Source organism: Hyla sarda, unplaced genomic scaffold (assembly GCF_029499605.1).
Source record: "Hyla sarda isolate aHylSar1 unplaced genomic scaffold, aHylSar1.hap1 scaffold_2231, whole genome shotgun sequence".
Classification (NCBI taxonomy): domain Eukaryota; kingdom Metazoa; phylum Chordata; class Amphibia; order Anura; family Hylidae; genus Hyla; species Hyla sarda.
The window spans coordinates 1-27,701 of NW_026608908.1; the positions used below are offsets into that span (position 1 = coordinate 1).

General features: G+C 46.0%; 12 non-coding genes across 12 annotated transcripts; all 12 read left to right on the forward strand.

Moving 5' to 3' along the window:
• Positions 1 to 1,443: 1,443 nt before the first annotated feature.
• On the forward strand, positions 1,444 to 1,634 carry LOC130321145 (U2 spliceosomal RNA). The gene has a single exon (XR_008866917.1). It is a non-coding gene; the product is annotated as a U2 spliceosomal RNA (small nuclear RNA).
• A 2,097-nt stretch (positions 1,635 to 3,731) lies between these two features.
• LOC130321157 (U2 spliceosomal RNA) lies at positions 3,732 to 3,922 on the forward strand. The gene has a single exon (XR_008866928.1). It is a non-coding gene; the product is annotated as a U2 spliceosomal RNA (small nuclear RNA).
• Positions 3,923 to 6,019: 2,097 nt separating this feature from the next.
• LOC130321163 (U2 spliceosomal RNA) lies at positions 6,020 to 6,210 on the forward strand. Its single transcript, XR_008866934.1, has one exon. It is a non-coding gene; the product is annotated as a U2 spliceosomal RNA (small nuclear RNA).
• A 2,094-nt stretch (positions 6,211 to 8,304) lies between these two features.
• On the forward strand, positions 8,305 to 8,495 carry LOC130321164 (U2 spliceosomal RNA). The gene has a single exon (XR_008866935.1). It is a non-coding gene; the product is annotated as a U2 spliceosomal RNA (small nuclear RNA).
• A 2,098-nt stretch (positions 8,496 to 10,593) lies between these two features.
• On the forward strand, positions 10,594 to 10,784 carry LOC130321165 (U2 spliceosomal RNA). The gene has a single exon (XR_008866936.1). It is a non-coding gene; the product is annotated as a U2 spliceosomal RNA (small nuclear RNA).
• A 2,097-nt stretch (positions 10,785 to 12,881) lies between these two features.
• Positions 12,882 to 13,072, forward strand: LOC130321146 (U2 spliceosomal RNA). Its single transcript, XR_008866918.1, has one exon. It is a non-coding gene; the product is annotated as a U2 spliceosomal RNA (small nuclear RNA).
• Positions 13,073 to 15,166: 2,094 nt separating this feature from the next.
• On the forward strand, positions 15,167 to 15,357 carry LOC130321147 (U2 spliceosomal RNA). Its single transcript, XR_008866919.1, has one exon. It is a non-coding gene; the product is annotated as a U2 spliceosomal RNA (small nuclear RNA).
• Positions 15,358 to 17,456: 2,099 nt separating this feature from the next.
• Positions 17,457 to 17,647, forward strand: LOC130321148 (U2 spliceosomal RNA). Its single transcript, XR_008866920.1, has one exon. It is a non-coding gene; the product is annotated as a U2 spliceosomal RNA (small nuclear RNA).
• Positions 17,648 to 19,743: 2,096 nt separating this feature from the next.
• On the forward strand, positions 19,744 to 19,934 carry LOC130321149 (U2 spliceosomal RNA). The gene has a single exon (XR_008866921.1). It is a non-coding gene; the product is annotated as a U2 spliceosomal RNA (small nuclear RNA).
• Positions 19,935 to 22,024: 2,090 nt separating this feature from the next.
• Positions 22,025 to 22,215, forward strand: LOC130321150 (U2 spliceosomal RNA). Its single transcript, XR_008866922.1, has one exon. It is a non-coding gene; the product is annotated as a U2 spliceosomal RNA (small nuclear RNA).
• Positions 22,216 to 24,313: 2,098 nt separating this feature from the next.
• Positions 24,314 to 24,504, forward strand: LOC130321151 (U2 spliceosomal RNA). Its single transcript, XR_008866923.1, has one exon. It is a non-coding gene; the product is annotated as a U2 spliceosomal RNA (small nuclear RNA).
• Positions 24,505 to 26,584: 2,080 nt separating this feature from the next.
• LOC130321152 (U2 spliceosomal RNA) lies at positions 26,585 to 26,775 on the forward strand. The gene has a single exon (XR_008866924.1). It is a non-coding gene; the product is annotated as a U2 spliceosomal RNA (small nuclear RNA).
• Positions 26,776 to 27,701: the final 926 nt, after the last annotated feature.

Here is a 27,701-nt window from a genome sequence, read left to right on the forward strand (position 1 = left end):
CTATTGTGCACCTACCTGATGCATCAGAAGGTGCGAGGCCCTTGCTAAATTCTGTGCACAGACTTTGAGATCTATGCTTTAGACTGTATCTAAACCTGCTCCAACATGGACTGACATTCTGGCCTACTTTCAGCCGATGCGACTTGTCTGTCGCTGAACAGTCGCTTTTTATGTATTCAGCACCTATGTATAATGTTGTAAAAATGCTCTAGAAGCTAAAGTCGCAGAAATGTCACACATATTTGGCCTGCAACTTTCTGTGCGACAAATTCAGACAGGAAAAATCAGTATAAATCCTTAGAAAATTATCCCCCAGTGTCTCCATCTGCTGGCGGTATTGAATAAGCATTGCTGCACTGATGGGGTATGCATTAGACGAAAAAAAAGAAGAAAAAGAAGAATAATACGCCCAGAAAAGAGGCGAAAAGGAGAAAAACGTAAAAAAACGTGAAAAAAAAGTAAGAGGAAGAGAAGGGAAAAAAAGGTGGAAATGGGTTTAAAAGTGATTTCGGCGGAGAAATATATATATATATATATATATATATATATATATATATATATATATATATATGCGCACACACACATATAGATATAAACGTATTCTCCGTTGAGATATTGCAGCCGCTGCTGTGTCCAGGCCCAGGAGCCTTAGCACTGTGCTGTGATGTCACTCAATACCACTGACATCACTAGGTGTAAACAACATCTCTCCTTTGCTGTGTATGTGACTATGGAGCTGTTTGGTGATGTCGTCTATTACGGCCTTCATAGAAGCAACAGGAGATTGTTGCATCCATCTTGAACCCTCAGAACTACAGTGCTATGATGTCACTCACTTCCACAGGCCTTGCAGAGTGTAAACAACAACAACCCAGCTTTGTTGTGTATGTAACCAAAGGGATTTGTGATGTCACCTAGAACCTTCACAGCAGCGACAGCTTTATGAGGAGCATCAGCACTGCTCTGCCTGAGCAGAACCATCACCGCCATAGGTTGTCAAATAACCCGGATTTAACCCACACAGGTAAGTCCAATGGGGTGCAGGCATGTCCTCTATGCTTACAGCTTCCCGTGGGTGTTGGTTTGATACCGTTTGGGGACAGCCAAGGAGGCATCTGCAGGCAACAAAGGTAGGTGTGTGCTTGTGTGTGTGTTTCCTATGCAGATCCTAAGCCCAGTGTCACATGCAAGTAGGAGGAGTAAGAAGGGTTCCTGGCAAATCCGGGTTATGGATTGCATTTAAAAAGGCCCCGTGGGAGTGCAATGGGCCCCTGTCTTGCTGCTTAGCAATAATGGTATGGGTTTAGGTTCTGCTGTGTGTACTGGTGGTTGACTGCCCCCCAGCCCAGAGTGTGCATGGAAAATTGTCTGGCAGCCTCCCTGACAGCAAGCAGTGATAGTGCCCATGAAGGGGACCTTGTTGGGCCCGCCCCTTTCACGGTTATCGCTTCTCGGCCTTTTGGCTAAGATCAAGTGTAGTATCTGTTCTTATCAGTTTAATATCTGATACGTCCCCTATCTGGGGACCATATATTAAATGGATTTTTGAGAACGGGGGCCGATTTCGAAGCTTGCTTCCGTCGCCCTATGCATTGACCCGATATGGCAGTATCTTCGGGTACAGTGCACCACCCCCTTACAGGGTTAAAAAGAAAGATTCCTACTTTCATTGCTACCTGCTTGCTGGCTAGCCAGCTAGCCAGCCCTGTGGGCCTTGCTGCTGCTGCAGCCAAAAAACAAAAGGTGGTGCTGCTGCTGCTTCTGCTGCTTCTGCTTCTGCTTGTGTCTGGCCCCTGTTGGAGCGTCCAGGCACAGGACTTCTGCTGCTGCTGACTAAATGGCCTCCTTAATTGGATCATTTGAGTAGCCAGCACACCTGTGCAGGTAGGGCATGACATGATAGGCAGCTGCCTTGATAGCGGGTGGGTGCTGAATGTTCCTAATTGACAAAATAAGATTAATGCTTATGAAGAAATATAAAATCTCATCCCTTCCCCAATATCGCGCCACACACCCCTACCCCTTAATTCCCTGGTTGAACGTGATGGACATATGTCTTTTTTCGACCGTACTAACTATGTAACTATGTAACATAACATGGGGGGGGGGGGGGGTCTCCTGGCTGTTCACACAGGTGTGTCATTGCTGTACATTGACCATGCATTGCTTCTGTGGTATTGCAAAGGCAAAGACAAATGCTTCCAGCCATCCATTGCACTAATGGATTGGTCATCAGCTGGCTGTCTATGTCCCGCATCAATATAGACCAAAGTACAGAGGGTTAGGCTATGCTATTGTGCACCTACCTGATGCATCAGAAGGTGCGAGGCCCTTGCTAAATTCTGTGCACAGACTTTGAGATCTATGCTTTAGACTGTATCTAAACCTGCTCCAACATGGACTGACATTCTGGCCTACTTTCAGCCGATGCGACTTGTCTGTCGCTGAACAGTCGCTTTTTATGTATTCAGCACCTATGTATAATGTTGTAAAAATGCTCTAGAAGCTAAAGTCGCAGAAATGTCACACATATTTGGCCTGCAACTTTCTGTGCGACAAATTCAGACAGGAAAAATCAGTATAAATCCTTAGAAAATTATCCCCCAGTGTCTCCATCTGCTGGCGGTATTGAATAAGCATTGCTGCACTGATGGGGTATGCATTAGACGAAAAAAAAGAAGAAAAAGAAGAATAATACGCCCAGAAAAGAGGCGAAAAGGAGAAAAACGTAAAAAAACGTGAAAAAAAAGTAAGAGGAAGAGAAGGGAAAAAAAGGTGGAAATGGGTTTAAAAGTGATTTCGGCGGAGAATATATATATATATATATATATATATATATATATATATATATATATATATGCGCACACACACATATAGATATAAACGTATTCTCCGTTGAGATATTGCAGCCGCTGCTGTGTCCAGGCCCAGGAGCCTTAGCACTGTGCTGTGATGTCACTCAATACCACTGACATCACTAGGTGTAAACAACATCTCTCCTTTGCTGTGTATGTGACTATGGAGCTGTTTGGTGATGTCGTCTATTACGGCCTTCATAGAAGCAACAGGAGATTGTTGCATCCATCTTGAACCCTCAGAACTACAGTGCTATGATGTCACTCACTTCCACAGGCCTTGCAGAGTGTAAACAACAACAACCCAGCTTTGTTGTGTATGTAACCAAAGGGATTTGTGATGTCACCTAGAACCTTCACAGCAGCGACAGCTTTATGAGGAGCATCAGCACTGCTCTGCCTGAGCAGAACCATCACCGCCATAGGTTGTCAAATAACCCGGATTTAACCCACACAGGTAAGTCCAATGGGGTGCAGGCATGTCCTCTATGCTTACAGCTTCCCGTGGGTGTTGGTTTGATACCGTTTGGGGACAGCCAAGGAGGCATCTGCAGGCAACAAAGGTAGGTGTGTGCTTGTGTGTGTGTTTCCTATGCAGATCCTAAGCCCAGTGTCACATGCAAGTAGGAGGAGTAAGAAGGGTTCCTGGCAAATCCGGGTTATGGATTGCATTTAAAAAGGCCCCGTGGGAGTGCAATGGGCCCCTGTCTTGCTGCTTAGCAATAATGGTATGGGTTTAGGTTCTGCTGTGTGTACTGGTGGTTGACTGCCCCCCAGCCCAGAGTGTGCATGGAAAATTGTCTGGCAGCCTCCCTGACAGCAAGCAGTGATAGTGCCCATGAAGGGGACCTTGTTGGGCCCGCCCCTTTCACGGTTATCGCTTCTCGGCCTTTTGGCTAAGATCAAGTGTAGTATCTGTTCTTATCAGTTTAATATCTGATACGTCCCCTATCTGGGGACCATATATTAAATGGATTTTTGAGAACGGGGGCCGATTTCGAAGCTTGCTTCCGTCGCCCTATGCATTGACCCGATATGGCAGTATCTTCGGGTACAGTGCACCACCCCCTTACAGGGTTAAAAAGAAAGATTCCTACTTTCATTGCTACCTGCTTGCTGGCTAGCCAGCTAGCCAGCCCTGTGGGCCTTGCTGCTGCTGCAGCCAAAAAACAAAAGGTGGTGCTGCTGCTGCTTCTGCTGCTTCTGCTTCTGCTTGTGTCTGGCCCCTGTTGGAGCGTCCAGGCACAGGACTTCTGCTGCTGCTGACTAAATGGCCTCCTTAATTGGATCATTTGAGTAGCCAGCACACCTGTGCAGGTAGGGCATGACATGATAGGCAGCTGCCTTGATAGCGGGTGGGTGCTGAATGTTCCTAATTGACAAAATAAGATTAATGCTTATGAAGAAATATAAAATCTCATCCCTTCCCCAATATCGCGCCACACCCCTACCCCTTAATTCCCTGGTTGAACGTGATGGACATATGTCTTTTTTCGACCGTACTAACTATGTAACTATGTAACATAACATGGGGGGGGGGGGGGGTCTCCTGGCTGTTCACACAGGTGTGTCATTGCTGTACATTGACCATGCATTGCTTCTGTGGTATTGCAAAGGCAAAGACAAATGCTTCCAGCCATCCATTGCACTAATGGATTGGTCATCAGCTGGCTGTCTATGTCCCGCATCAATATAGACCAAAGTACAGAGGGTTAGGCTATGCTATTGTGCACCTACCTGATGCATCAGAAGGTGCGAGGCCCTTGCTAAATTCTGTGCACAGACTTTGAGATCTATGCTTTAGACTGTATCTAAACCTGCTCCAACATGGACTGACATTCTGGCCTACTTTCAGCCGATGCGACTTGTCTGTCGCTGAACAGTCGCTTTTTATGTATTCAGCACCTATGTATAATGTTGTAAAAATGCTCTAGAAGCTAAAGTCGCAGAAATGTCACACATATTTGGCCTGCAACTTTCTGTGCGACAAATTCAGACAGGAAAAATCAGTATAAATCCTTAGAAAATTATCCCCCAGTGTCTCCATCTGCTGGCGGTATTGAATAAGCATTGCTGCACTGATGGGGTATGCATTAGACGAAAAAAAAGAAGAAAAAGAAGAATAATACGCCCAGAAAAGAGGCGAAAAGGAGAAAAACGTAAAAAAACGTGAAAAAAAAGTAAGAGGAAGAGAAGGGAAAAAAAGGTGGAAATGGGTTTAAAAGTGATTTCGGCGGAGAATATATATATATATATATATATATATATATATATATATATATATATATATATGCGCACACACACATATAGATATAAACGTATTCTCCGTTGAGATATTGCAGCCGCTGCTGTGTCCAGGCCCAGGAGCCTTAGCACTGTGCTGTGATGTCACTCAATACCACTGACATCACTAGGTGTAAACAACATCTCTCCTTTGCTGTGTATGTGACTATGGAGCTGTTTGGTGATGTCGTCTATTACGGCCTTCATAGAAGCAACAGGAGATTGTTGCATCCATCTTGAACCCTCAGAACTACAGTGCTATGATGTCACTCACTTCCACAGGCCTTGCAGAGTGTAAACAACAACAACCCAGCTTTGTTGTGTATGTAACCAAAGGGATTTGTGATGTCACCTAGAACCTTCACAGCAGCGACAGCTTTATGAGGAGCATCAGCACTGCTCTGCCTGAGCAGAACCATCACCGCCATAGGTTGTCAAATAACCCGGATTTAACCCACACAGGTAAGTCCAATGGGGTGCAGGCATGTCCTCTATGCTTACAGCTTCCCGTGGGTGTTGGTTTGATACCGTTTGGGGACAGCCAAGGAGGCATCTGCAGGCAACAAAGGTAGGTGTGTGCTTGTGTGTGTGTTTCCTATGCAGATCCTAAGCCCAGTGTCACATGCAAGTAGGAGGAGTAAGAAGGGTTCCTGGCAAATCCGGGTTATGGATTGCATTTAAAAAGGCCCCGTGGGAGTGCAATGGGCCCCTGTCTTGCTGCTTAGCAATAATGGTATGGGTTTAGGTTCTGCTGTGTGTACTGGTGGTTGACTGCCCCCCAGCCCAGAGTGTGCATGGAAAATTGTCTGGCAGCCTCCCTGACAGCAAGCAGTGATAGTGCCCATGAAGGGGACCTTGTTGGGCCCGCCCCTTTCACGGTTATCGCTTCTCGGCCTTTTGGCTAAGATCAAGTGTAGTATCTGTTCTTATCAGTTTAATATCTGATACGTCCCCTATCTGGGGACCATATATTAAATGGATTTTTGAGAACGGGGGCCGATTTCGAAGCTTGCTTCCGTCGCCCTATGCATTGACCCGATATGGCAGTATCTTCGGGTACAGTGCACCACCCCCTTACAGGGTTAAAAAGAAAGATTCCTACTTTCATTGCTACCTGCTTGCTGGCTAGCCAGCTAGCCAGCCCTGTGGGCCTTGCTGCTGCTGCAGCCAAAAAACAAAAGGTGGTGCTGCTGCTGCTTCTGCTGCTTCTGCTTCTGCTTGTGTCTGGCCCCTGTTGGAGCGTCCAGGCACAGGACTTCTGCTGCTGCTGACTAAATGGCCTCCTTAATTGGATCATTTGAGTAGCCAGCACACCTGTGCAGGTAGGGCATGACATGATAGGCAGCTGCCTTGATAGCGGGTGGGTGCTGAATGTTCCTAATTGACAAAATAAGATTAATGCTTATGAAGAAATATAAAATCTCATCCCTTCCCCAATATCGCGCCACACCCCTACCCCTTAATTCCCTGGTTGAACGTGATGGACATATGTCTTTTTTCGACCGTACTAACTATGTAACTATGTAACATAACATGGGGGGGGGGGGGGGTCTCCTGGCTGTTCACACAGGTGTGTCATTGCTGTACATTGACCATGCATTGCTTCTGTGGTATTGCAAAGGCAAAGACAAATGCTTCCAGCCATCCATTGCACTAATGGATTGGTCATCAGCTGGCTGTCTATGTCCCGCATCAATATAGACCAAAGTACAGAGGGTTAGGCTATGCTATTGTGCACCTACCTGATGCATCAGAAGGTGCGAGGCCCTTGCTAAATTCTGTGCACAGACTTTGAGATCTATGCTTTAGACTGTATCTAAACCTGCTCCAACATGGACTGACATTCTGGCCTACTTTCAGCCGATGCGACTTGTCTGTCGCTGAACAGTCGCTTTTTATGTATTCAGCACCTATGTATAATGTTGTAAAAATGCTCTAGAAGCTAAAGTCGCAGAAATGTCACACATATTTGGCCTGCAACTTTCTGTGCGACAAATTCAGACAGGAAAAATCAGTATAAATCCTTAGAAAATTATCCCCCAGTGTCTCCATCTGCTGGCGGTATTGAATAAGCATTGCTGCACTGATGGGGTATGCATTAGACGAAAAAAAAGAAGAAAAAGAAGAATAATACGCCCAGAAAAGAGGCGAAAAGGAGAAAAACGTAAAAAAACGTGAAAAAAAAGTAAGAGGAAGAGAAGGGAAAAAAAGGTGGAAATGGGTTTAAAAGTGATTTCGGCGGAGAAATATATATATATATATATATATATATATATATATATATATATATATATGCGCACACACACATATAGATATAAACGTATTCTCCGTTGAGATATTGCAGCCGCTGCTGTGTCCAGGCCCAGGAGCCTTAGCACTGTGCTGTGATGTCACTCAATACCACTGACATCACTAGGTGTAAACAACATCTCTCCTTTGCTGTGTATGTGACTATGGAGCTGTTTGGTGATGTCGTCTATTACGGCCTTCATAGAAGCAACAGGAGATTGTTGCATCCATCTTGAACCCTCAGAACTACAGTGCTATGATGTCACTCACTTCCACAGGCCTTGCAGAGTGTAAACAACAACAACCCAGCTTTGTTGTGTATGTAACCAAAGGGATTTGTGATGTCACCTAGAACCTTCACAGCAGCGACAGCTTTATGAGGAGCATCAGCACTGCTCTGCCTGAGCAGAACCATCACCGCCATAGGTTGTCAAATAACCCGGATTTAACCCACACAGGTAAGTCCAATGGGGTGCAGGCATGTCCTCTATGCTTACAGCTTCCCGTGGGTGTTGGTTTGATACCGTTTGGGGACAGCCAAGGAGGCATCTGCAGGCAACAAAGGTAGGTGTGTGCTTGTGTGTGTGTTTCCTATGCAGATCCTAAGCCCAGTGTCACATGCAAGTAGGAGGAGTAAGAAGGGTTCCTGGCAAATCCGGGTTATGGATTGCATTTAAAAAGGCCCCGTGGGAGTGCAATGGGCCCCTGTCTTGCTGCTTAGCAATAATGGTATGGGTTTAGGTTCTGCTGTGTGTACTGGTGGTTGACTGCCCCCCAGCCCAGAGTGTGCATGGAAAATTGTCTGGCAGCCTCCCTGACAGCAAGCAGTGATAGTGCCCATGAAGGGGACCTTGTTGGGCCCGCCCCTTTCACGGTTATCGCTTCTCGGCCTTTTGGCTAAGATCAAGTGTAGTATCTGTTCTTATCAGTTTAATATCTGATACGTCCCCTATCTGGGGACCATATATTAAATGGATTTTTGAGAACGGGGGCCGATTTCGAAGCTTGCTTCCGTCGCCCTATGCATTGACCCGATATGGCAGTATCTTCGGGTACAGTGCACCACCCCCTTACAGGGTTAAAAAGAAAGATTCCTACTTTCATTGCTACCTGCTTGCTGGCTAGCCAGCTAGCCAGCCCTGTGGGCCTTGCTGCTGCTGCAGCCAAAAAACAAAAGGTGGTGCTGCTGCTGCTTCTGCTGCTTCTGCTTCTGCTTGTGTCTGGCCCCTGTTGGAGCGTCCAGGCACAGGACTTCTGCTGCTGCTGACTAAATGGCCTCCTTAATTGGATCATTTGAGTAGCCAGCACACCTGTGCAGGTAGGGCATGACATGATAGGCAGCTGCCTTGATAGCGGGTGGGTGCTGAATGTTCCTAATTGACAAAATAAGATTAATGCTTATGAAGAAATATAAAATCTCATCCCTTCCCCAATATCGCGCCACACCCCTACCCCTTAATTCCCTGGTTGAACGTGATGGACATATGTCTTTTTTCGACCGTACTAACTATGTAACTATGTAACATAACATGGGGGGGGGGGGGGGTCTCCTGGCTGTTCACACAGGTGTGTCATTGCTGTACATTGACCATGCATTGCTTCTGTGGTATTGCAAAGGCAAAGACAAATGCTTCCAGCCATCCATTGCACTAATGGATTGGTCATCAGCTGGCTGTCTATGTCCCGCATCAATATAGACCAAAGTACAGAGGGTTAGGCTATGCTATTGTGCACCTACCTGATGCATCAGAAGGTGCGAGGCCCTTGCTAAATTCTGTGCACAGACTTTGAGATCTATGCTTTAGACTGTATCTAAACCTGCTCCAACATGGACTGACATTCTGGCCTACTTTCAGCCGATGCGACTTGTCTGTCGCTGAACAGTCGCTTTTTATGTATTCAGCACCTATGTATAATGTTGTAAAAATGCTCTAGAAGCTAAAGTCGCAGAAATGTCACACATATTTGGCCTGCAACTTTCTGTGCGACAAATTCAGACAGGAAAAATCAGTATAAATCCTTAGAAAATTATCCCCCAGTGTCTCCATCTGCTGGCGGTATTGAATAAGCATTGCTGCACTGATGGGGTATGCATTAGACGAAAAAAAAGAAGAAAAAGAAGAATAATACGCCCAGAAAAGAGGCGAAAAGGAGAAAAACGTAAAAAAACGTGAAAAAAAAGTAAGAGGAAGAGAAGGGAAAAAAAGGTGGAAATGGGTTTAAAAGTGATTTCGGCGGAGAAATATATATATATATATATATATATATATATATATATATATATATATATATATGCGCACACACACATATAGATATAAACGTATTCTCCGTTGAGATATTGCAGCCGCTGCTGTGTCCAGGCCCAGGAGCCTTAGCACTGTGCTGTGATGTCACTCAATACCACTGACATCACTAGGTGTAAACAACATCTCTCCTTTGCTGTGTATGTGACTATGGAGCTGTTTGGTGATGTCGTCTATTACGGCCTTCATAGAAGCAACAGGAGATTGTTGCATCCATCTTGAACCCTCAGAACTACAGTGCTATGATGTCACTCACTTCCACAGGCCTTGCAGAGTGTAAACAACAACAACCCAGCTTTGTTGTGTATGTAACCAAAGGGATTTGTGATGTCACCTAGAACCTTCACAGCAGCGACAGCTTTATGAGGAGCATCAGCACTGCTCTGCCTGAGCAGAACCATCACCGCCATAGGTTGTCAAATAACCCGGATTTAACCCACACAGGTAAGTCCAATGGGGTGCAGGCATGTCCTCTATGCTTACAGCTTCCCGTGGGTGTTGGTTTGATACCGTTTGGGGACAGCCAAGGAGGCATCTGCAGGCAACAAAGGTAGGTGTGTGCTTGTGTGTGTGTTTCCTATGCAGATCCTAAGCCCAGTGTCACATGCAAGTAGGAGGAGTAAGAAGGGTTCCTGGCAAATCCGGGTTATGGATTGCATTTAAAAAGGCCCCGTGGGAGTGCAATGGGCCCCTGTCTTGCTGCTTAGCAATAATGGTATGGGTTTAGGTTCTGCTGTGTGTACTGGTGGTTGACTGCCCCCCAGCCCAGAGTGTGCATGGAAAATTGTCTGGCAGCCTCCCTGACAGCAAGCAGTGATAGTGCCCATGAAGGGGACCTTGTTGGGCCCGCCCCTTTCACGGTTATCGCTTCTCGGCCTTTTGGCTAAGATCAAGTGTAGTATCTGTTCTTATCAGTTTAATATCTGATACGTCCCCTATCTGGGGACCATATATTAAATGGATTTTTGAGAACGGGGGCCGATTTCGAAGCTTGCTTCCGTCGCCCTATGCATTGACCCGATATGGCAGTATCTTCGGGTACAGTGCACCACCCCCTTACAGGGTTAAAAAGAAAGATTCCTACTTTCATTGCTACCTGCTTGCTGGCTAGCCAGCTAGCCAGCCCTGTGGGCCTTGCTGCTGCTGCAGCCAAAAAACAAAAGGTGGTGCTGCTGCTGCTTCTGCTGCTTCTGCTTCTGCTTGTGTCTGGCCCCTGTTGGAGCGTCCAGGCACAGGACTTCTGCTGCTGCTGACTAAATGGCCTCCTTAATTGGATCATTTGAGTAGCCAGCACACCTGTGCAGGTAGGGCATGACATGATAGGCAGCTGCCTTGATAGCGGGTGGGTGCTGAATGTTCCTAATTGACAAAATAAGATTAATGCTTATGAAGAAATATAAAATCTCATCCCTTCCCCAATATCGCGCCACACCCCTACCCCTTAATTCCCTGGTTGAACGTGATGGACATATGTCTTTTTTCGACCGTACTAACTATGTAACTATGTAACATAACATGGGGGGGGGGGGGGTCTCCTGGCTGTTCACACAGGTGTGTCATTGCTGTACATTGACCATGCATTGCTTCTGTGGTATTGCAAAGGCAAAGACAAATGCTTCCAGCCATCCATTGCACTAATGGATTGGTCATCAGCTGGCTGTCTATGTCCCGCATCAATATAGACCAAAGTACAGAGGGTTAGGCTATGCTATTGTGCACCTACCTGATGCATCAGAAGGTGCGAGGCCCTTGCTAAATTCTGTGCACAGACTTTGAGATCTATGCTTTAGACTGTATCTAAACCTGCTCCAACATGGACTGACATTCTGGCCTACTTTCAGCCGATGCGACTTGTCTGTCGCTGAACAGTCGCTTTTTATGTATTCAGCACCTATGTATAATGTTGTAAAAATGCTCTAGAAGCTAAAGTCGCAGAAATGTCACACATATTTGGCCTGCAACTTTCTGTGCGACAAATTCAGACAGGAAAAATCAGTATAAATCCTTAGAAAATTATCCCCCAGTGTCTCCATCTGCTGGCGGTATTGAATAAGCATTGCTGCACTGATGGGGTATGCATTAGACGAAAAAAAAGAAGAAAAAGAAGAATAATACGCCCAGAAAAGAGGCGAAAAGGAGAAAAACGTAAAAAAACGTGAAAAAAAAGTAAGAGGAAGAGAAGGGAAAAAAAGGTGGAAATGGGTTTAAAAGTGATTTCGGCGGAGAAATATATATATATATATATATATATATATATATATATATATATATATATATATGCGCACACACACATATAGATATAAACGTATTCTCCGTTGAGATATTGCAGCCGCTGCTGTGTCCAGGCCCAGGAGCCTTAGCACTGTGCTGTGATGTCACTCAATACCACTGACATCACTAGGTGTAAACAACATCTCTCCTTTGCTGTGTATGTGACTATGGAGCTGTTTGGTGATGTCGTCTATTACGGCCTTCATAGAAGCAACAGGAGATTGTTGCATCCATCTTGAACCCTCAGAACTACAGTGCTATGATGTCACTCACTTCCACAGGCCTTGCAGAGTGTAAACAACAACAACCCAGCTTTGTTGTGTATGTAACCAAAGGGATTTGTGATGTCACCTAGAACCTTCACAGCAGCGACAGCTTTATGAGGAGCATCAGCACTGCTCTGCCTGAGCAGAACCATCACCGCCATAGGTTGTCAAATAACCCGGATTTAACCCACACAGGTAAGTCCAATGGGGTGCAGGCATGTCCTCTATGCTTACAGCTTCCCGTGGGTGTTGGTTTGATACCGTTTGGGGACAGCCAAGGAGGCATCTGCAGGCAACAAAGGTAGGTGTGTGCTTGTGTGTGTGTTTCCTATGCAGATCCTAAGCCCAGTGTCACATGCAAGTAGGAGGAGTAAGAAGGGTTCCTGGCAAATCCGGGTTATGGATTGCATTTAAAAAGGCCCCGTGGGAGTGCAATGGGCCCCTGTCTTGCTGCTTAGCAATAATGGTATGGGTTTAGGTTCTGCTGTGTGTACTGGTGGTTGACTGCCCCCCAGCCCAGAGTGTGCATGGAAAATTGTCTGGCAGCCTCCCTGACAGCAAGCAGTGATAGTGCCCATGAAGGGGACCTTGTTGGGCCCGCCCCTTTCACGGTTATCGCTTCTCGGCCTTTTGGCTAAGATCAAGTGTAGTATCTGTTCTTATCAGTTTAATATCTGATACGTCCCCTATCTGGGGACCATATATTAAATGGATTTTTGAGAACGGGGGCCGATTTCGAAGCTTGCTTCCGTCGCCCTATGCATTGACCCGATATGGCAGTATCTTCGGGTACAGTGCACCACCCCCTTACAGGGTTAAAAAGAAAGATTCCTACTTTCATTGCTACCTGCTTGCTGGCTAGCCAGCTAGCCAGCCCTGTGGGCCTTGCTGCTGCTGCAGCCAAAAAACAAAAGGTGGTGCTGCTGCTGCTTCTGCTGCTTCTGCTTCTGCTTGTGTCTGGCCCCTGTTGGAGCGTCCAGGCACAGGACTTCTGCTGCTGCTGACTAAATGGCCTCCTTAATTGGATCATTTGAGTAGCCAGCACACCTGTGCAGGTAGGGCATGACATGATAGGCAGCTGCCTTGATAGCGGGTGGGTGCTGAATGTTCCTAATTGACAAAATAAGATTAATGCTTATGAAGAAATATAAAATCTCATCCCTTCCCCAATATCGCGCCACACCCCTACCCCTTAATTCCCTGGTTGAACGTGATGGACATATGTCTTTTTTCGACCGTACTAACTATGTAACTATGTAACATAACATGGGGGGGGGGGGGGGTCTCCTGGCTGTTCACACAGGTGTGTCATTGCTGTACATTGACCATGCATTGCTTCTGTGGTATTGCAAAGGCAAAGACAAATGCTTCCAGCCATCCATTGCACTAATGGATTGGTCATCAGCTGGCTGTCTATGTCCCGCATCAATATAGACCAAAGTACAGAGGGTTAGGCTATGCTATTGTGCACCTACCTGATGCATCAGAAGGTGCGAGGCCCTTGCTAAATTCTGTGCACAGACTTTGAGATCTATGCTTTAGACTGTATCTAAACCTGCTCCAACATGGACTGACATTCTGGCCTACTTTCAGCCGATGCGACTTGTCTGTCGCTGAACAGTCGCTTTTTATGTATTCAGCACCTATGTATAATGTTGTAAAAATGCTCTAGAAGCTAAAGTCGCAGAAATGTCACACATATTTGGCCTGCAACTTTCTGTGCGACAAATTCAGACAGGAAAAATCAGTATAAATCCTTAGAAAATTATCCCCCAGTGTCTCCATCTGCTGGCGGTATTGAATAAGCATTGCTGCACTGATGGGGTATGCATTAGACGAAAAAAAAGAAGAAAAAGAAGAATAATACGCCCAGAAAAGAGGCGAAAAGGAGAAAAACGTAAAAAAACGTGAAAAAAAAGTAAGAGGAAGAGAAGGGAAAAAAAGGTGGAAATGGGTTTAAAAGTGATTTCGGCGGAGAAATATATATATATATATATATATATATATATATATATATATATATATATGCGCACACACACATATAGATATAAACGTATTCTCCGTTGAGATATTGCAGCCGCTGCTGTGTCCAGGCCCAGGAGCCTTAGCACTGTGCTGTGATGTCACTCAATACCACTGACATCACTAGGTGTAAACAACATCTCTCCTTTGCTGTGTATGTGACTATGGAGCTGTTTGGTGATGTCGTCTATTACGGCCTTCATAGAAGCAACAGGAGATTGTTGCATCCATCTTGAACCCTCAGAACTACAGTGCTATGATGTCACTCACTTCCACAGGCCTTGCAGAGTGTAAACAACAACAACCCAGCTTTGTTGTGTATGTAACCAAAGGGATTTGTGATGTCACCTAGAACCTTCACAGCAGCGACAGCTTTATGAGGAGCATCAGCACTGCTCTGCCTGAGCAGAACCATCACCGCCATAGGTTGTCAAATAACCCGGATTTAACCCACACAGGTAAGTCCAATGGGGTGCAGGCATGTCCTCTATGCTTACAGCTTCCCGTGGGTGTTGGTTTGATACCGTTTGGGGACAGCCAAGGAGGCATCTGCAGGCAACAAAGGTAGGTGTGTGCTTGTGTGTGTGTTTCCTATGCAGATCCTAAGCCCAGTGTCACATGCAAGTAGGAGGAGTAAGAAGGGTTCCTGGCAAATCCGGGTTATGGATTGCATTTAAAAAGGCCCCGTGGGAGTGCAATGGGCCCCTGTCTTGCTGCTTAGCAATAATGGTATGGGTTTAGGTTCTGCTGTGTGTACTGGTGGTTGACTGCCCCCCAGCCCAGAGTGTGCATGGAAAATTGTCTGGCAGCCTCCCTGACAGCAAGCAGTGATAGTGCCCATGAAGGGGACCTTGTTGGGCCCGCCCCTTTCACGGTTATCGCTTCTCGGCCTTTTGGCTAAGATCAAGTGTAGTATCTGTTCTTATCAGTTTAATATCTGATACGTCCCCTATCTGGGGACCATATATTAAATGGATTTTTGAGAACGGGGGCCGATTTCGAAGCTTGCTTCCGTCGCCCTATGCATTGACCCGATATGGCAGTATCTTCGGGTACAGTGCACCACCCCCTTACAGGGTTAAAAAGAAAGATTCCTACTTTCATTGCTACCTGCTTGCTGGCTAGCCAGCTAGCCAGCCCTGTGGGCCTTGCTGCTGCTGCAGCCAAAAAACAAAAGGTGGTGCTGCTGCTGCTTCTGCTGCTTCTGCTTCTGCTTGTGTCTGGCCCCTGTTGGAGCGTCCAGGCACAGGACTTCTGCTGCTGCTGACTAAATGGCCTCCTTAATTGGATCATTTGAGTAGCCAGCACACCTGTGCAGGTAGGGCATGACATGATAGGCAGCTGCCTTGATAGCGGGTGGGTGCTGAATGTTCCTAATTGACAAAATAAGATTAATGCTTATGAAGAAATATAAAATCTCATCCCTTCCCCAATATCGCGCCACACCCCTACCCCTTAATTCCCTGGTTGAACGTGATGGACATATGTCTTTTTTCGACCGTACTAACTATGTAACTATGTAACATAACATGGGGGGGGGGGGGGGGTCTCCTGGCTGTTCACACAGGTGTGTCATTGCTGTACATTGACCATGCATTGCTTCTGTGGTATTGCAAAGGCAAAGACAAATGCTTCCAGCCATCCATTGCACTAATGGATTGGTCATCAGCTGGCTGTCTATGTCCCGCATCAATATAGACCAAAGTACAGAGGGTTAGGCTATGCTATTGTGCACCTACCTGATGCATCAGAAGGTGCGAGGCCCTTGCTAAATTCTGTGCACAGACTTTGAGATCTATGCTTTAGACTGTATCTAAACCTGCTCCAACATGGACTGACATTCTGGCCTACTTTCAGCCGATGCGACTTGTCTGTCGCTGAACAGTCGCTTTTTATGTATTCAGCACCTATGTATAATGTTGTAAAAATGCTCTAGAAGCTAAAGTCGCAGAAATGTCACACATATTTGGCCTGCAACTTTCTGTGCGACAAATTCAGACAGGAAAAATCAGTATAAATCCTTAGAAAATTATCCCCCAGTGTCTCCATCTGCTGGCGGTATTGAATAAGCATTGCTGCACTGATGGGGTATGCATTAGACGAAAAAAAAGAAGAAAAAGAAGAATAATACGCCCAGAAAAGAGGCGAAAAGGAGAAAAACGTAAAAAAACGTGAAAAAAAAGTAAGAGGAAGAGAAGGGAAAAAAAGGTGGAAATGGGTTTAAAAGTGATTTCGGCGGAGAAATATATATATATATATATATATATATATATATATATATATATATATATATATGCGCACACACACATATAGATATAAACGTATTCTCCGTTGAGATATTGCAGCCGCTGCTGTGTCCAGGCCCAGGAGCCTTAGCACTGTGCTGTGATGTCACTCAATACCACTGACATCACTAGGTGTAAACAACATCTCTCCTTTGCTGTGTATGTGACTATGGAGCTGTTTGGTGATGTCGTCTATTACGGCCTTCATAGAAGCAACAGGAGATTGTTGCATCCATCTTGAACCCTCAGAACTACAGTGCTATGATGTCACTCACTTCCACAGGCCTTGCAGAGTGTAAACAACAACAACCCAGCTTTGTTGTGTATGTAACCAAAGGGATTTGTGATGTCACCTAGAACCTTCACAGCAGCGACAGCTTTATGAGGAGCATCAGCACTGCTCTGCCTGAGCAGAACCATCACCGCCATAGGTTGTCAAATAACCCGGATTTAACCCACACAGGTAAGTCCAATGGGGTGCAGGCATGTCCTCTATGCTTACAGCTTCCCGTGGGTGTTGGTTTGATACCGTTTGGGGACAGCCAAGGAGGCATCTGCAGGCAACAAAGGTAGGTGTGTGCTTGTGTGTGTGTTTCCTATGCAGATCCTAAGCCCAGTGTCACATGCAAGTAGGAGGAGTAAGAAGGGTTCCTGGCAAATCCGGGTTATGGATTGCATTTAAAAAGGCCCCGTGGGAGTGCAATGGGCCCCTGTCTTGCTGCTTAGCAATAATGGTATGGGTTTAGGTTCTGCTGTGTGTACTGGTGGTTGACTGCCCCCCAGCCCAGAGTGTGCATGGAAAATTGTCTGGCAGCCTCCCTGACAGCAAGCAGTGATAGTGCCCATGAAGGGGACCTTGTTGGGCCCGCCCCTTTCACGGTTATCGCTTCTCGGCCTTTTGGCTAAGATCAAGTGTAGTATCTGTTCTTATCAGTTTAATATCTGATACGTCCCCTATCTGGGGACCATATATTAAATGGATTTTTGAGAACGGGGGCCGATTTCGAAGCTTGCTTCCGTCGCCCTATGCATTGACCCGATATGGCAGTATCTTCGGGTACAGTGCACCACCCCCTTACAGGGTTAAAAAGAAAGATTCCTACTTTCATTGCTACCTGCTTGCTGGCTAGCCAGCTAGCCAGCCCTGTGGGCCTTGCTGCTGCTGCAGCCAAAAAACAAAAGGTGGTGCTGCTGCTGCTTCTGCTGCTTCTGCTTCTGCTTGTGTCTGGCCCCTGTTGGAGCGTCCAGGCACAGGACTTCTGCTGCTGCTGACTAAATGGCCTCCTTAATTGGATCATTTGAGTAGCCAGCACACCTGTGCAGGTAGGGCATGACATGATAGGCAGCTGCCTTGATAGCGGGTGGGTGCTGAATGTTCCTAATTGACAAAATAAGATTAATGCTTATGAAGAAATATAAAATCTCATCCCTTCCCCAATATCGCGCCACACCCCTACCCCTTAATTCCCTGGTTGAACGTGATGGACATATGTCTTTTTTCGACCGTACTAACTATGTAACTATGTAACATAACATGGGGGGGGGGGGGGGTCTCCTGGCTGTTCACACAGGTGTGTCATTGCTGTACATTGACCATGCATTGCTTCTGTGGTATTGCAAAGGCAAAGACAAATGCTTCCAGCCATCCATTGCACTAATGGATTGGTCATCAGCTGGCTGTCTATGTCCCGCATCAATATAGACCAAAGTACAGAGGGTTAGGCTATGCTATTGTGCACCTACCTGATGCATCAGAAGGTGCGAGGCCCTTGCTAAATTCTGTGCACAGACTTTGAGATCTATGCTTTAGACTGTATCTAAACCTGCTCCAACATGGACTGACATTCTGGCCTACTTTCAGCCGATGCGACTTGTCTGTCGCTGAACAGTCGCTTTTTATGTATTCAGCACCTATGTATAATGTTGTAAAAATGCTCTAGAAGCTAAAGTCGCAGAAATGTCACACATATTTGGCCTGCAACTTTCTGTGCGACAAATTCAGACAGGAAAAATCAGTATAAATCCTTAGAAAATTATCCCCCAGTGTCTCCATCTGCTGGCGGTATTGAATAAGCATTGCTGCACTGATGGGGTATGCATTAGACGAAAAAAAAGAAGAAAAAGAAGAATAATACGCCCAGAAAAGAGGCGAAAAGGAGAAAAACGTAAAAAAACGTGAAAAAAAAGTAAGAGGAAGAGAAGGGAAAAAAAGGTGGAAATGGGTTTAAAAGTGATTTCGGCGGAGAAATATATATATATATATATATATATATATATATATATATATATATATATGCGCACACACACACATAGATATAAACGTATTCTCCGTTGAGATATTGCAGCCGCTGCTGTGTCCAGGCCCAGGAGCCTTAGCACTGTGCTGTGATGTCACTCAATACCACTGACATCACTAGGTGTAAACAACATCTCTCCTTTGCTGTGTATGTGTACTATGGAGCTGTTTGGTGATGTCGTCTATTACGGCCTTCATAGAAGCAACAGGAGATTGTTGCATCCATCTTGAACCCTCAGAACTACAGTGCTATGATGTCACTCACTTCCACAGGCCTTGCAGAGTGTAAACAACAACAACCCAGCTTTGTTGTGTATGTAACCAAAGGGATTTGTGATGTCACCTAGAACCTTCACAGCAGCGACAGCTTTATGAGGAGCATCAGCACTGCTCTGCCTGAGCAGAACCATCACCGCCATAGGTTGTCAAAATAACCCGGATTTAACCCACACAGGTAAGTCCAATGGGGTGCAGGCATGTCCTCTATGCTTACAGCTTCCCGTGGGTGTTGGTTTGATACCGTTTGGGGACAGCCAAGGAGGCATCTGCAGGCAACAAAGGTAGGTGTGTGCTTGTGTGTGTGTTTCCTATGCAGATCCTAAGCCCAGTGTCACATGCAAGTAGGAGGAGTAAGAAGGGTTCCTGGCAAATCCGGGTTATGGATTGCATTTAAAAAGGCCCCGTGGGAGTGCAATGGGCCCCTGTCTTGCTGCTTAGCAATAATGGTATGGGTTTAGGTTCTGCTGTGTGTACTGGTGGTTGACTGCCCCCCAGCCCAGAGTGTGCATGGAAAATTGTCTGGCAGCCTCCCTGACAGCAAGCAGTGATAGTGCCCATGAAGGGGACCTTGTTGGGCCCGCCCCTTTCACGGTTATCGCTTCTCGGCCTTTTGGCTAAGATCAAGTGTAGTATCTGTTCTTATCAGTTTAATATCTGATACGTCCCCTATCTGGGGACCATATATTAAATGGATTTTTGAGAACGGGGGCCGATTTCGAAGCTTGCTTCCGTCGCCCTATGCATTGACCCGATATGGCAGTATCTTCGGGTACAGTGCACCACCCCCTTACAGGGTTAAAAAGAAAGATTCCTACTTTCATTGCTACCTGCTTGCTGGCTAGCCAGCTAGCCAGCCCTGTGGGCCTTGCTGCTGCTGCAGCCAAAAAACAAAAGGTGGTGCTGCTGCTGCTTCTGCTGCTTCTGCTTCTGCTTGTGTCTGGCCCCTGTTGGAGCGTCCAGGCACAGGACTTCTGCTGCTGCTGACTAAATGGCCTCCTTAATTGGATCATTTGAGTAGCCAGCACACCTGTGCAGGTAGGGCATGACATGATAGGCAGCTGCCTTGATAGCGGGTGGGTGCTGAATGTTCCTAATTGACAAAATAAGATTAATGCTTATGAAGAAATATAAAATCTCATCCCTTCCCCAATATCGCGCCACACCCCTACCCCTTAATTCCCTGGTTGAACGTGATGGACATATGTCTTTTTTCGACCGTACTAACTATGTAACTATGTAACATAACATGGGGGGGGGGGGGTCTCCTGGCTGTTCACACAGGTGTGTCATTGCTGTACATTGACCATGCATTGCTTCTGTGGTATTGCAAAGGCAAAGACAAATGCTTCCAGCCATCCATTGCACTAATGGATTGGTCATCAGCTGGCTGTCTATGTCCCGCATCAATATAGACCAAAGTACAGAGGGTTAGGCTATGCTATTGTGCACCTACCTGATGCATCAGAAGGTGCGAGGCCCTTGCTAAATTCTGTGCACAGACTTTGAGATCTATGCTTTAGACTGTATCTAAACCTGCTCCAACATGGACTGACATTCTGGCCTACTTTCAGCCGATGCGACTTGTCTGTCGCTGAACAGTCGCTTTTTATGTATTCAGCACCTATGTATAATGTTGTAAAAATGCTCTAGAAGCTAAAGTCGCAGAAATGTCACACATATTTGGCCTGCAACTTTCTGTGCGACAAATTCAGACAGGAAAAATCAGTATAAATCCTTAGAAAATTATCCCCCAGTGTCTCCATCTGCTGGCGGTATTGAATAAGCATTGCTGCACTGATGGGGTATGCATTAGACGAAAAAAAAGAAGAAAAAGAAGAATAATACGCCCAGAAAAGAGGCGAAAAGGAGAAAAACGTAAAAAAACGTGAAAAAAAAGTAAGAGGAAGAGAAGGGAAAAAAAGGTGGAAATGGGTTTAAAAGTGATTTCGGCGGAGAAATATATATATATATATATATATATATATATATATATATATATATATGCGCACACACACACATAGATATAAACGTATTCTCCGTTGAGATATTGCAGCCGCTGCTGTGTCCAGGCCCAGGAGCCTTAGCACTGTGCTGTGATGTCACTCAATACCACTGACATCACTAGGTGTAAACAACATCTCTCCTTTGCTGTGTATGTGACTATGGAGCTGTTTGGTGATGTCGTCTATTACGGCCTTCATAGAAGCAACAGGAGATTGTTGCATCCATCTTGAACCCTCAGAACTACAGTGCTATGATGTCACTCACTTCCACAGGCCTTGCAGAGTGTAAACAACAACAACCCAGCTTTGTTGTGTATGTAACCAAAGGGATTTGTGATGTCACCTAGAACCTTCACAGCAGCGACAGCTTTATGAGGAGCATCAGCACTGCTCTGCCTGAGCAGAACCATCACCGCCATAGGTTGTCAAATAACCCGGATTTAACCCACACAGGTAAGTCCAATGGGGTGCAGGCATGTCCTCTATGCTTACAGCTTCCCGTGGGTGTTGGTTTGATACCGTTTGGGGACAGCCAAGGAGGCATCTGCAGGCAACAAAGGTAGGTGTGTGCTTGTGTGTGTGTTTCCTATGCAGATCCTAAGCCCAGTGTCACATGCAAGTAGGAGGAGTAAGAAGGGTTCCTGGCAAATCCGGGTTATGGATTGCATTTAAAAAGGCCCCGTGGGAGTGCAATGGGCCCCTGTCTTGCTGCTTAGCAATAATGGTATGGGTTTAGGTTCTGCTGTGTGTACTGGTGGTTGACTGCCCCCCAGCCCAGAGTGTGCATGGAAAATTGTCTGGCAGCCTCCCTGACAGCAAGCAGTGATAGTGCCCATGAAGGGGACCTTGTTGGGCCCGCCCCTTTCACGGTTATCGCTTCTCGGCCTTTTGGCTAAGATCAAGTGTAGTATCTGTTCTTATCAGTTTAATATCTGATACGTCCCCTATCTGGGGACCATATATTAAATGGATTTTTGAGAACGGGGGCCGATTTCGAAGCTTGCTTCCGTCGCCCTATGCATTGACCCGATATGGCAGTATCTTCGGGTACAGTGCACCACCCCCTTACAGGGTTAAAAAGAAAGATTCCTACTTTCATTGCTACCTGCTTGCTGGCTAGCCAGCTAGCCAGCCCTGTGGGCCTTGCTGCTGCTGCAGCCAAAAAACAAAAGGTGGTGCTGCTGCTGCTTCTGCTGCTTCTGCTTCTGCTTGTGTCTGGCCCCTGTTGGAGCGTCCAGGCACAGGACTTCTGCTGCTGCTGACTAAATGGCCTCCTTAATTGGATCATTTGAGTAGCCAGCACACCTGTGCAGGTAGGGCATGACATGATAGGCAGCTGCCTTGATAGCGGGTGGGTGCTGAATGTTCCTAATTGACAAAATAAGATTAATGCTTATGAAGAAATATAAAATCTCATCCCTTCCCCAATATCGCGCCACACCCCTACCCCTTAATTCCCTGGTTGAACGTGATGGACATATGTCTTTTTTCGACCGTACTAACTATGTAACTATGTAACATAACATGGGGGGGGGGGGGTCTCCTGGCTGTTCACACAGGTGTGTCATTGCTGTACATTGACCATGCATTGCTTCTGTGGTATTGCAAAGGCAAAGACAAATGCTTCCAGCCATCCATTGCACTAATGGATTGGTCATCAGCTGGCTGTCTATGTCCCGCATCAATATAGACCAAAGTACAGAGGGTTAGGCTATGCTATTGTGCACCTACCTGATGCATCAGAAGGTGCGAGGCCCTTGCTAAATTCTGTGCACAGACTTTGAGATCTATGCTTTAGACTGTATCTAAACCTGCTCCAACATGGACTGACATTCTGGCCTACTTTCAGCCGATGCGACTTGTCTGTCGCTGAACAGTCGCTTTTTATGTATTCAGCACCTATGTATAATGTTGTAAAAATGCTCTAGAAGCTAAAGTCGCAGAAATGTCACACATATTTGGCCTGCAACTTTCTGTGCGACAAATTCAGACAGGAAAAATCAGTATAAATCCTTAGAAAATTATCCCCCAGTGTCTCCATCTGCTGGCGGTATTGAATAAGCATTGCTGCACTGATGGGGTATGCATTAGACGAAAAAAAAGAAGAAAAAGAAGAATAATACGCCCAGAAAAGAGGCGAAAAGGAGAAAAACGTAAAAAAACGTGAAAAAAAAGTAAGAGGAAGAGAAGGGAAAAAAAGGTGGAAATGGGTTTAAAAGTGATTTCGGCGGAGAAATATATATATATATATATATATATATATATATATATATATATATATATATATATGCGCACACACACACATAGATATAAACGTATTCTCCGTTGAGATATTGCAGCCGCTGCTGTGTCCAGGCCCAGGAGCCTTAGCACTGTGCTGTGATGTCACTCAATACCACTGACATCACTAGGTGTAAACAACATCTCTCCTTTGCTGTGTATGTGACTATGGAGCTGTTTGGTGATGTCGTCTATTACGGCCTTCATAGAAGCAACAGGAGATTGTTGCATCCATCTTGAACCCTCAGAACTACAGTGCTATGATGTCACTCACTTCCACAGGCCTTGCAGAGTGTAAACAACAACAACCCAGCTTTGTTGTGTATGTAACCAAAGGGATTTGTGATGTCACCTAGAACCTTCACAGCAGCGACAGCTTTATGAGGAGCATCAGCACTGCTCTGCCTGAGCAGAACCATCACCGCCATAGGTTGTCAAATAACCCGGATTTAACCCACACAGGTAAGTCCAATGGGGTGCAGGCATGTCCTCTATGCTTACAGCTTCCCGTGGGTGTTGGTTTGATACCGTTTGGGGACAGCCAAGGAGGCATCTGCAGGCAACAAAGGTAGGTGTGTGCTTGTGTGTGTGTTTCCTATGCAGATCCTAAGCCCAGTGTCACATGCAAGTAGGAGGAGTAAGAAGGGTTCCTGGCAAATCCGGGTTATGGATTGCATTTAAAAAGGCCCCGTGGGAGTGCAATGGGCCCCTGTCTTGCTGCTTAGCAATAATGGTATGGGTTTAGGTTCTGCTGTGTGTACTGGTGGTTGACTGCCCCCCAGCCCAGAGTGTGCATGGAAAATTGTCTGGCAGCCTCCCTGACAGCAAGCAGTGATAGTGCCCATGAAGGGGACCTTGTTGGGCCCGCCCCTTTCACGGTTATCGCTTCTCGGCCTTTTGGCTAAGATCAAGTGTAGTATCTGTTCTTATCAGTTTAATATCTGATACGTCCCCTATCTGGGGACCATATATTAAATGGATTTTTGAGAACGGGGGCCGATTTCGAAGCTTGCTTCCGTCGCCCTATGCATTGACCCGATATGGCAGTATCTTCGGGTACAGTGCACCACCCCCTTACAGGGTTAAAAAGAAAGATTCCTACTTTCATTGCTACCTGCTTGCTGGCTAGCCAGCTAGCCAGCCCTGTGGGCCTTGCTGCTGCTGCAGCCAAAAAACAAAAGGTGGTGCTGCTGCTGCTTCTGCTGCTTCTGCTTCTGCTTGTGTCTGGCCCCTGTTGGAGCGTCCAGGCACAGGACTTCTGCTGCTGCTGACTAAATGGCCTCCTTAATTGGATCATTTGAGTAGCCAGCACACCTGTGCAGGTAGGGCATGACATGATAGGCAGCTGCCTTGATAGCGGGTGGGTGCTGAATGTTCCTAATTGACAAAATAAGATTAATGCTTATGAAGAAATATAAAATCTCATCCCTTCCCCAATATCGCGCCACACCCCTACCCCTTAATTCCCTGGTTGAACGTGATGGACATATGTCTTTTTTCGACCGTACTAACTATGTAACTATGTAACATAACATGGGGGGGGGTCTCCTGGCTGTTCACACAGGTGTGTCATTGCTGTACATTGACCATGCATTGCTTCTGTGGTATTGCAAAGGCAAAGACAAATGCTTCCAGCCATCCATTGCACTAATGGATTGGTCATCAGCTGGCTGTCTATGTCCCGCATCAATATAGACCAAAGTACAGAGGGTTAGGCTATGCTATTGTGCACCTACCTGATGCATCAGAAGGTGCGAGGCCCTTGCTAAATTCTGTGCACAGACTTTGAGATCTATGCTTTAGACTGTATCTAAACCTGCTCCAACATGGACTGACATTCTGGCCTACTTTCAGCCGATGCGACTTGTCTGTCGCTGAACAGTCGCTTTTTATGTATTCAGCACCTATGTATAATGTTGTAAAAATGCTCTAGAAGCTAAAGTCGCAGAAATGTCACACATATTTGGCCTGCAACTTTCTGTGCGACAAATTCAGACAGGAAAAATCAGTATAAATCCTTAGAAAATTATCCCCCAGTGTCTCCATCTGCTGGCGGTATTGAATAAGCATTGCTGCACTGATGGGGTATGCATTAGACGAAAAAAAAGAAGAAAAAGAAGAATAATACGCCCAGAAAAGAGGCGAAAAGGAGAAAAACGTAAAAAAACGTGAAAAAAAAGTAAGAGGAAGAGAAGGGAAAAAAAGGTGGAAATGGGTTTAAAAGTGATTTCGGCGCAGAAATATATATATATATATATATATATATATATATATATATATGCGCACACACACACATAGATATAAACGTATTCTCCGTTGAGATATTGCAGCCGCTGCTGTGTCCAGGCCCAGGAGCCTTAGCACTGTGCTGTGATGTCACTCAATACCACTGACATCACTAGGTGTAAACAACATCTCTCCTTTGCTGTGTATGTGACTATGGAGCTGTTTGGTGATGTCGTCTATTACGGCCTTCATAGAAGCAACAGGAGATTGTTGCATCCATCTTGAACCCTCAGAACTACAGTGCTATGATGTCACTCACTTCCACAGGCCTTGCAGAGTGTAAACAACAACAACCCAGCTTTGTTGTGTATGTAACCAAAGGGATTTGTGATGTCACCTAGAACCTTCACAGCAGCGACAGCTTTATGAGGAGCATCAGCACTGCTCTGCCTGAGCAGAACCATCACCGCCATAGGTTGTCAAATAACCCGGATTTAACCCACACAGGTAAGTCCAATGGGGTGCAGGCATGTCCTCTATGCTTACAGCTTCCCGTGGGTGTTGGTTTGATACCGTTTGGGGACAGCCAAGGAGGCATCTGCAGGCAACAAAGGTAGGTGTGTGCTTGTGTGTGTGTTTCCTATGCAGATCCTAAGCCCAGTGTCACATGCAAGTAGGAGGAGTAAGAAGGGTTCCTGGCAAATCCGGGTTATGGATTGCATTTAAAAAGGCCCCGTGGGAGTGCAATGGGCCCCTGTCTTGCTGCTTAGCAATAATGGTATGGGTTTAGGTTCTGCTGTGTGTACTGGTGGTTGACTGCCCCCCAGCCCAGAGTGTGCATGGAAAATTGTCTGGCAGCCTCCCTGACAGCAAGCAGTGATAGTGCCCATGAAGGGGACCTTGTTGGGCCCGCCCCTTTCACGGTTATCGCTTCTCGGCCTTTTGGCTAAGATCAAGTGTAGTATCTGTTCTTATCAGTTTAATATCTGATACGTCCCCTATCTGGGGACCATATATTAAATGGATTTTTGAGAACGGGGGCCGATTTCGAAGCTTGCTTCCGTCGCCCTATGCATTGACCCGATATGGCAGTATCTTCGGGTACAGTGCACCACCCCCTTACAGGGTTAAAAAGAAAGATTCCTACTTTCATTGCTACCTGCTTGCTGGCTAGCCAGCTAGCCAGCCCTGTGGGCCTTGCTGCTGCTGCAGCCAAAAAACAAAAGGTGGTGCTGCTGCTGCTTCTGCTGCTTCTGCTTCTGCTTGTGTCTGGCCCCTGTTGGAGCGTCCAGGCACAGGACTTCTGCTGCTGCTGACTAAATGGCCTCCTTAATTGGATCATTTGAGTAGCCAGCACACCTGTGCAGGTAGGGCATGACATGATAGGCAGCTGCCTTGATAGCGGGTGGGTGCTGAATGTTCCTAATTGACAAAATAAGATTAATGCTTATGAAGAAATATAAAATCTCATCCCTTCCCCAATATCGCGCCACACCCCTACCCCTTAATTCCCTGGTTGAACGTGATGGACATATGTCTTTTTTCGACCGTACTAACTATGTAACTATGTAACATAACATGGGGGGGGGGGGGGGGGGGTCTCCTGGCTGTTCACACAGGTGTGTCATTGCTGTACATTGACCATGCATTGCTTCTGTGGTATTGCAAAGGCAAAGACAAATGCTTCCAGCCATCCATTGCACTAATGGATTGGTCATCAGCTGGCTGTCTATGTCCCGCATCAATATAGACCAAAGTACAGAGGGTTAGGCTATGCTATTGTGCACCTACCTGATGCATCAGAAGGTGCGAGGCCCTTGCTAAATTCTGTGCACAGACTTTGAGATCTATGCTTTAGACTGTATCTAAACCTGCTCCAACATGGACTGACATTCTGGCCTACTTTCAGCCGATGCGACTTGTCTGTCGCTGAACAGTCGCTTTTTATGTATTCAGCACCTATGTATAATGTTGTAAAAATGCTCTAGAAGCTAAAGTCGCAGAAATGTCACACATATTTGGCCTGCAACTTTCTGTGCGACA